This window comes from Brienomyrus brachyistius, unplaced genomic scaffold, assembly GCF_023856365.1.
Source record: "Brienomyrus brachyistius isolate T26 unplaced genomic scaffold, BBRACH_0.4 scaffold565, whole genome shotgun sequence".
In the NCBI taxonomy this organism is placed as follows: domain Eukaryota; kingdom Metazoa; phylum Chordata; class Actinopteri; order Osteoglossiformes; family Mormyridae; genus Brienomyrus; species Brienomyrus brachyistius.
In genome coordinates this window covers 31,507-42,008 of record NW_026042840.1, presented here as the reverse complement: position 1 = coordinate 42,008, position 10,502 = coordinate 31,507, and positions in this window count along the sequence as shown.

Here is a 10,502-nt window from a genome sequence, read left to right as displayed (position 1 = left end):
GAAGTCGCTGCCACCAATAGACGACCCAAGATTTTGATTGAAGAACAATGTTTGAAAGAAATGCTCCATACTCAACTTCCTGTGCCTTGCATAGCCACACTGATGGGTGTTTCAAGAAGAACAATCTTAAGAAGAATAAAAGAGTATGAGCTCTGTGTTAGGGAACTTGACAATTTGGTTTCTTCTGTCAAGAATGATCTACCAAATGCAGGCTACAGGATAGTCAATGCAGGCTGCAGTCAATGGGCTACAGGGTTCGGTGGAGAAGAGTTGCAGCCTCCATGCATAGGGTTGATTCCATGCGCATCATATAAAGGTTGTCAAGTCTTGGCTGTGTTGTACGCAGAATGTACCAGGGCCTTTGTCTCTAGTACACGTGGACACAAACCACAAGTTGATCCGGTTTGTATTACCAGCAAATTTATTTGGAGTAAACCCTGGGTGGATTGGTGTGAGGTGGTGGTGGGGCTTTGGAGAAGATTTCCTGCCGATCAACACTAGCAACTTATATCTATCTGTCATGGAGGTCTCGGGACTCACAGATATTCAGAGACATGTGGATAGTTTACCAGTGGTTTTCAGCAGGAAATAGTTATTACTACAAATTGTCACCCCCCCCCCGCCCCCCACAGAAACTGGATCTGGCTATAGTGGGAAAATCTTTTTTTTTTTTTTATTTGTGAGAACTTGAAAGCAAAACAAAACTTGGAAAAAATATATGCTCATTCACCAATTTTCTAATCTGGGGTCTAAAGTGGTCAGGCTTGCAAGTGTATTTGGTTATTTGTCTATCCTAGCCTGTTGCAGTGTATATTTCCTGTATATTTTGCATGTAAAAAATGTTGTTTGTTATGTCAGTGCTTAATATTATCATGTAGTCTTCATGAACTTTCTTCATCTTGGCCAGGGACTGCATTTGAAAAGTAGCCACTTGACTAAAATTGGCACATTTTCAGAAATGCCAGCAACAATACTGATAATGAACACCCCTCTAACTGACTCTCAGTTGGTTTAGAAAAAAGACTTTTAAGAGAAAAGAAAGCCTTCCTTTGGTTTTGCATTTTTCTCTTTTTTGTTGGCTGTGCACAATATATTAGAAGAATACCTTACAATTATATTAGTTAAGAAATAACAGATTGCGTATATACAATATTAAGGTGATAACAACAACCCTCACTGTCTCTAGGTGCTGCTTCAGACAGGGCATTCTGCAGCAGGGACACCACCCGTCGTGCAGCATCCAGCAAATCTCCCTATCACAACAGCCCACATAACAGAATAACATTAGTGTATGATTCAGTAGGGCTAGTCCAGGTCTGGAAAGTAGTTGGGCCAGATTTTTAAACCAAGAAATTTAGCTGGGCCAGACATTTTCAGCGGCCCAGTAAGCAACAGGTAATGGCATTTTAAACAAACACAAATCAAGGTTATTTTAAAAAACTACAACTGAACAGAATCTGAGAGCAATATTTTTTTTCACTTCTGAAATGAGAAAAATATTTTGGTCGTATCTGACCTAGACGCATCCCAAAGAAAAAAAATGCCTATTAGATGGTAAACAGACATAAAGAAAAAGGGAAAAATCGTCTATAATCATCATCCGCTTATACTGTGGTGATCCATTTCACCCACACAGGCATGATCACCATTAGCGGTTTTCACATTATTGTCGAGGTGACTATTCACTTTACCTCTGCTTTCTCCGACATCTTCCTGATTCTGCCGCCAACAAGGGGCTCATAGGGTGGAGACTGAGGGTGTTAAACAGACCAATCTTTTGTCACTGAATGCAACAAATAATGTATTTATCTGTCAAAAGTCCAGCACCAGGAAAAGCAACAGAGTGACAGTAGAAACTGTAATAATAATGGAAGTGCGCCGCCCTACAGGGAAGGAGGAGTGATGGGAGTCCCGGTGGTGGCTAAGCGCGCGTGGGGAGAGGCGTCGTACTGTGAGGCTTCATGAACTTCCGATGGGGCAGTGCTGTCATACAGCGGGGAGCCTGAGAGGGGCACTGTGGCCGGGTGCGAGAGCCCTGGGTAATGAGTTGTAGAGCTGCGCAGTGTCACGATCGGGTACAAGCAGGCAGGCGATCGTGCGGGCAAGGCGTGCAAGGAGCAAGCGGACAGGCAAAAACGGGAGTTTAATTAGGAAGCGCGGACGGGGAAACATCTCACGCATACAAACATCAATGACAGACACTGGACTCAGGTAAGACACGGACTGAAATACACAGGACTGAGCAAATTAACTAGATACAGCTGGGTACAAATCGGGAGAAAACACGTGGGTAATCAGGGGGCGTGGCACACAGGAGGAGCGGACGAGCCGGGCATGACACGCAGGAACTGAGAGCCCAAGCTGTTGGACATTCCACTGGACTAGGAGACTGGGGTGAGTGAGGAGGAGCTCATTGACCACAAACTGGGATACTGGCTGTGTGTGAGCAATGGGGTGGAGATTAAGGAAAGACGTTAAATCAGCATGCAGTGTTGCCTGGAAACAACAACAAATATACTAGTGTCACTGTACTAAAACAATATCAAAATAATGCCTATTTTTTATTCATTTTACTTGTAGAGTGCAAAGTACAAAGGAAAACAAAGAGTAACTATGGCGAAATAAATCAAAGCATGTCCCAGAATGATGGGCCTGAATGGATCAGGACAGAAGAAGGCGAAAGTCCTGTTAACGAGGTGAGACGATGCAGACACAGGCCAGGATGTGGGTATAGGCGAGAACAAGAGGGAAGACGGGGGCCCGAGACTCAGCATGGGGACAGGTGGGGGAGGGGAGGCACGGGCTCACCTGGAGCTGCTCCCGGAGGTGCCGCTATGACTCATGGGTAACATGCCGGAATGGGACGGCACCTGTAGGCTGGACCAGTTGTCATGGGAGGGCAACATGGACAGACAGGTAGACGAGCTGTCTGAATAAGCAGCTGCAAGTATAAAACAATAAATGAAGCAGGTATGTGGTGGGCAGTGTTACAGCGTCCTTAATATGGTCAATACAGAAAAGGCATGTTATCATGTTATGTATATACTGCCTCCAGTTACTTAATGCCTAACTTTAATACATTGATTGATTTGTTCACTGCTGCAGCCTGTGTCAACTTTCCTTTCAGACAGATGTAAAGTCCATTCTGTTTTTGTTCTGTGTAGTTTTTTTTGAACAGCATATGGCTGAATTCTGTTAAACCTCAGACTGAAGAAAATTGTGTTAATTGAAAAGCAAATATCAAAAACTCAGTCTGCAGGAATGTTTTTCTAAATATTTCTGTGGACTTTTGGAAATTTCACGAAATTCCATTGCTCCATTACATAAACACTGAGTGAGATTTCATTCCCATTACTGCAACGTATGAAGAGGATTATGACTTATTACTTTAGGTTATCGGACTGAGTGAGTTTTCGAAATTTGCTCTTCGATAACTGAAGCAGTGCTGTGAATGCAGAGGTTATATGCGTCGCATATCAACAGAACTGTATGTTTATGTCTTGTCTTAATTATTTTGATTAAATGTCTAACTATTCCCAATATGTGTGAACATACTTGGCCAAATAAAGCTGATTCTGATTCAGTCAGAGGGTAATCGTCGGTGTGCTGTACTATCGTGGTGACCCACACAGAGAGCTTAGGACCATGATTTCAGTGTGTGCTTGTGTGAGGGGACAGGCAGGGCGGCGGCTCACTGGGTGATGCACTCCTGTGGGTATAGGGGCTGGGATAGGGGGCGGAGCAGTTACTCCTCAAGGAGGAGTAACAGTCACAGCCGTGGGGGGAGGAGAGGGAGAGGGTGCTCCCAAACTGGGGGTGTGGGTTTGATGAAGAGCAGAGAGACCCTGAGCCTGGGATGAACCAGCTGCCTACTGAAACGAAAGCGGATAAAGACAGAAACTAGAACCTCAAACTAAACAACACAAACAACAATATCAAGTTATATTCAATCATTAAACCGTTATATATTTAATCTAAACAATAGTAATAAATATCGTTCCGATTCAAAATATCATTTACGGGTGAATCTTATGACTTGCATTGGGAAACAGGAAACGGGCCAAGCTGCAGGGCCAGTTCAAAGGCATAGTGCGAGGCGCCCAGAAAGGGGGCGAGGTCTGGGCGGAGTCAGCTAAAGAAGAAAAAGGCCTGACCTTTTTCTGGATGCTGTGGACTGTGTTTGTGTGTGAGCTGCAGCTGCATGTTCCTTACATTTTTTTTATTAACACCAGCACCGTGAGGTTTGGCCTGGACTGGGTCCTGTCCTGCACGGTTGAAGACATGTTGACTGATGGTCAGCCCGTGTTCTGTTGGATCCCACAGAAAGGAAATGGGAATCCCGTTTGGATCGGATGCTGACAGTTGAAAAAAAACTCATGTCTGTGTGTTATGAAAGAATATCAATAAATGTTTCCGAAAGGGGATGACTCATTTGGTAATTATTTACGGCTTATGTTATGGCTGAGAAATTTACAGTCTTTACTAAAGTCTGACTTCTTTCGAGTCACCTTTAATATAGATTGGACACTCTCTATGCTATGTACAATACTTATATAGATGGTACATGTTTACTTGCTTGCACAGATGGTTGATTAGGTAATTAGTGTAAGTGTGTGTGTGTGTGTGTGTGTGTCCAATCGCATGTATGTCCAAGGTCCATAGTAAGTAATATACACTGATCAAGAGATGCCTGAAAGTGGATGAAAGAGGACATTAGTGGGTGTATCACTTAGTGTAACGGGTGCAGGAAAATGAGCAGGACTGCAAGCCATATAATGACCCACTGTCCTTATCTAGCTCTTAATACAGTATGCATACAGTGATGTATCTACAATGGACAGCTACTATAAGCAGATAGCACAGTACAGGTGCTTAATCTGTATGCTATTTCCATCCATCCATTGTCCAAACCGCTTATCCTACTGGGTCACAGGGGGTCCGGAGTCTATCCCGGAATCAATGGGCACGAGGCAGGGAAGAACCCAGGATGGGGGGCCAGCCCATCACAGCTCACACTCACACACCATTCACTCACACATGCACACCTACGGGCAATTTAGCTACTCCAATTAGCCTCAGCATGTTTTTGGACTGTGGGGGGAAACCGGAGGAAACTAGCAGCTTTGTGTGGTAATTGTTTGTATTAAAAATACATTGGATCAAGTCAAATTATTTTTATGAAGAATTAACATCTAAAAGCTGCTAGTAGACCGTGGGAAAATAATTTTTCTATTTTCTTGCTGCCATCTCGTGGCCAAAAGTAGGTATTGCAATTTCCATCATATGTAAGAGGGCCTGCCCATCAGAGTAATGTACATCCTGTGACATGTATTGACTATCAAGACAAACTGAAACACGGTGTATTAGGCTGTCAATGAGTACTGGACTAGGGTGAAAAACTGCCTGATAATCTACCTATTAACTAGAAGAGTACAAACTGGAGACGGATCCCCTAATACAGAGGGATTAACGTCTGTGCCACATCCAGAACCATTCAGTGTAGGAGTCTGGTGGTTCTACTGGATACTGACAAGTACCCAGCCCCTTTGTTCCCTCTGATAATCATCAGTCCTCCTCTGAATGCCTTCACCACTCTATTCCTGAATAGGTACACATTTAAATATGCTAGCAAGATCAAGGTATTGGGATAACTGTTAGGTTCGCTGTTAAGAGAGTTGCAGTGAAAACCATCATACACAGTGGCCCTTTCTGGATAAGATTACCTCCCTCTGATCTAACAGGTCAAGATCAAAGCAAGGTGCATTGCAATGTCTGACACCCAGCACACTACAGCATATAAAATACAGGTATCCATCGCCTTCCGCATTTGGAACCAGGACCACTTGTTGCAAGTCAATTTGGGCGTATCTCAAGTTATACGAGAGAGGCAAGACATTAAGGACAGTATACACAGTACTGAAATAATAATGTACATATTAAACCACAGCACTTAATAAACAGATACTGCACTTACATTTCACAAAAAAAAAATAAAGCACAGATTGCACTAAGAAATCAAAAGATGCATGTGCTAGCAAACAGTGGGAGCTGAGGAAGAAGCAGTGGTGAAATACTTTATTGTACAGTACAGTAAGTTTCTTTTTATAGAATGAAATAGCATACAGGGGGCGGCATGGTGGTGCAGTGGTTAGCACTGTTGCCTCACACCTCTGGGACCCGGGTTCGAGTCTCTGCCTGGGTCACATGGGTGTGGAGTTTGCATGTTCTCCCCATGTCGTCGTGGGGTTTCCTCCCGCAGTCCAAGAATATGCTGAGAATATGCTGAGGCTAACTGGAGTTACTAAATTGCCCGTAGGTATGCATGTATGAGTGAATAGTGTGTGAGTGTGCCCTGTGATGGGCTGGCTCCCCATCCTGGGTTGTTCCCTGCCTCGTGCCCATTGCTTCCGGGATAGGCTCCAGACCCCCCACGACCCAGTAGGATAAGCGGTTTGGACAATGGATGGATGGATGGAAATAGCATACAGATCTTATAAGCACCTGTACTGTGCTATCTGCTCATAGTAGCTGTCCATTGTAGATACATCACTGTATGCATACTGTATTAAGAGCTAGACAAGGGTCATTATATGGCTTGCAGTCCTGCTCATTTTCCTGCACGCGTTACACTAAGTGATACACCCACTAATGTCCTCTTTTATCCACTTTCGGGCATCTCTTGATCAGTGTATATTATTTACTATGGACCTTGGACATACATGCGATTGAACGCACACACACACTTACACTAATTACCTAATCATCCATCTGTGCAAGCAGGTAAACATTTACCATCTATGTAAGTATTGCACATTGCATAGAGAGTGTCCAATCTATATTAAAGGTGACTCAAAAGAAGTCAGACTTCAGTAAAGACTGTAAATTGGCAGCCATAACATAAGCCGTAAATAATTACCAAATGAGTCATCCCCTTTCGGAAACATTTATTGATATTCTTTCATAACACACAGACATGAGTTTTTTTTCAACTGTCAGCATCCTTCTCGATTGTCAGAAGCTCTGCGCTAGAGGGAGGTTTACTGGTCTTATACTCTTCTGGCACCTTGTGTGATTCCTGACTTGGGACATCAGTTTGGCTCCTTCTGTATGTGGTTTACATTGTATTTGTTCTTTAAAGTTGCCCCTTCAGAATTAGACAGTGTAACCAGCTTGCCACATATTGCCTGGATGACATAAGGTCCGGTAAAATCCGGTTCCGTTCTTCCTCCTTTCCGTCCCCGCTTCCTCATGTTGAACAGAAGCGCCTCATCTCCAACATGATAAACTGTGTTTTGGTACCTCTTTTGTATTCGTTTACCACATGCCTGCTTCTGTTTTTCCTGTGACTAGGAGATGTTTTCAGCTGTTGTTGCTTATTGTCTCAACTACTTTATTTTTTTCATCAAAAAACGTGCCGTAGCTTTTCTCATCGGGAAGAATAATTGTGGAAAGCTGAAGTGGAAAAACATTCATAGCAAATTATTATTATTCACAGATCATTATAAAGAGTCATTTTCTAAAAGCATTAAGAACAATGTAATTTGCTGTTTCAAGATATGTTTTTAAATAACTACTTGTCAGTCATAAGAAACTCTTCAACACACATGATCCGATCTTGCCACAAATCATTTTTAATCTCACTTTTGTTGCCAGCAGTTCAGACATTAATGGCTGTGTGTTGAGTTATTTTGAGGGGACATCAAATTTACACCATTATACAAGCTGTACACTGATTACTTTACATTCTATCAGAGTTTCATATCTTTAACGTTGTCCCTTGAAAAGATATAATAAAATATTTACAAAAATGTGTGGGGTGTACTCACTTTTGTGAGATACTGTATATTAAGGGATTGATTGTCAATAATATCAGTAATTCCTGATGTAATGTTAAAAGAATAGAGCCTGTCTCACACAGTTCTAAAACAACCTCAAAAACAGACTTACCATTTTATGTCATCATTCGTTTTCTCATCCAGGCCATTGGTTTGGGGATGATATGCAGCAGTGATCAACGGCAGAACAGGGGCTCTGAACGCAGTATGGATTAAAAAGGAATTAACCATCTCTCTCAATATAAAATTAGGATCATTTATTCTCTACAGAGGCCCCCATAGAATAGTGCATCCATCCCCTCACTCATGTTTAGACAGACGTAAGGCAACAGGCCAATGACATTCAGAACAGCAACAACATCAACAATTGTACAGCTAGTTTTAAAATTTAATAAAAAAGACAAACCAATTAGGTAATATTAATGAAATTATTAAAATGTGCAGATTAATAGTCAGAAATAATTTGCGATTTTAAGAGCGGAAAGGATACATTAAAACTCAATTACATTTATCCCTTAATAATATAAAAAGGTTTTTGAATTTTACATCATGATAAATGCGAACTATATGTGATTACTAATTACTGTTGACTAATTTCCTGTCTGGACGTTTCCCTCCTCATTGTTAAAAGTCATTATATGTCTGGGTGCCAGTCAGTGGAAGCACACAGACATGTTGGCCAGCTGTCATATTCATTCAGCACCAGCCCATCAAGTAGAGAATTCAGCACCACGGACAGTGACCTGTGTTACAATGACATCAGGTCATTGGCTCTAAATATTTTTCTAGAAATAACTAAATGGCTCTATTGTAGAAATTTCCAGCCAGAGTCTTGTGGTGCGTTCGTTTTTCTCTCGGAACTTGGAAATTCCAAATTGGGTGACATCACATCCAACAATCTCCCGTTCAAGCTAGCACAACTCGGAACAAACATGGCTGCCTCCATGAATACGCTGCTGTGTTGTTGCTTTATATTTTAGCAGTTATGGAGTAAGATTATTATTTCAGACAAATAAACAAGAAACAGGAACTAGTCAAACCACATTAAAAGCTTTATAAAGTATTTTAGTACATTCATAGCGATATTCTTTTTTCGAGAGGCAAACAAACTACAAACAAACCAAAAACACTAACAAGTCTGGTAAAAATCTGATATTGCATGTTAGGATACTGTTTACGGTCACAATATGGTATTCTCTAAATCGAACACGTGCAATTACATTAATAATTACTAATAATTATAAATAATAATAATAATAAATGGGCGGTATGGTCGTGCACTGGTTAGCACTGTTGCCTCACACCTCTGGGACCCAGGTTCAAATCTCCGCCTGGGTCACATGTGTGTGGAGTTTGCATGTTCTCCCCATGTCGTCGTGGGGTTTCCTCCGGGTACTCCGGTTCCCCCCCACAGTCCAAAAACATGCTGAGGCTAATTGGACTTGCTAAATTGCCCGTAGGAATGCATGTGAGAGTGCATGGTGTGTGTGAGTGTGCCCTGCGATGGGCTGGCCCCCCATCCTGGGTTGTTCCCAGCCTCGTGCCCATTGCTTCCGGGATAGGCTCCGGACCCCCCGTGACCCAGTAGGATAAGCAGTTTGGAAAATGGATGGATGGGATAATAATAAATTTAACAAAATAAACATTTTTAAGGATTTGTAAAATAGAATTAATGTTGAGTGTGTAAGCCGCCATGTTGAAATTACGTCACAGGGGCAACTCGGACAAGAAGATTCTGTCAGACATTAACGTCATAAAAGAGGCGTTTCTAATGGGAAGTGATGTTTTTCGTGACGTTTTTGTCCGAGTTGGAGTGAAATAATCAAACGCAGCATGTGTTCCTATTTGAAGAGAATATTCTATTTTTATTCTAAGGAACTACAGAAAATCAGCTCTGCATGTGATCTCCCCTTTACTGCTCGAGCAGGGCACACGCACATCAACAAGTGTCAAGGCAGCAAGTGCATGCAAACAACTTCTCAGGACGGTTACAGTATAGGACCTTCAGAAAGAGCCAGACTGCGGCGTCATTCAGAGATTCCATTGTCTAAGGCTTGCACTAAAACATTACAGCATATTTAAACAAAGTAGCATGGCACCTGTGTCAGAATCCCTCCCTGCCTTGTTCTGTTCTCTCTTTGTTGTCCCCATTTAGCCAGCACATGTCACTGGCCATCCTGACTCCTCTTTTGATTGTGGGTTTTAAGGATATCAGTGGGTCTGTGTTTTCATAATTGTCCCCCAGGCCACCATGCTGCTCAGCCCTTGATTCCAACTACAGTTGCAATCAGGTGGTTCTCAATCTACTAGGACTGTATAACAGGATTGGCCACCTGTTCTACCTTTACTCGTTCAGCCGCATTCATGAGTCTGGCCTATAGGTTATTCAAATTTTGTCCTGCCAAATTTACCGGACAGGAGGTGGACACTGCAAATGAATGTGTGAATACTCCAATACCTACATCTTTACAAGTTACCTGAAGTGGTTTGGTAAATGATTGTGAGGTTGGAAGTCCTTCTTGATGTCTGTTTGCAGCTCATCCACCAGCAACTGCACGAGTTGTCGCTCCCAGAGGGAATCCCACTCTCGGTCCGCTGGAGGGTCCATCTCACTGTAGCTGGAGTATGTTTCCATCAGTCACTTGGCGTGGGGCTCACAGAATTTAC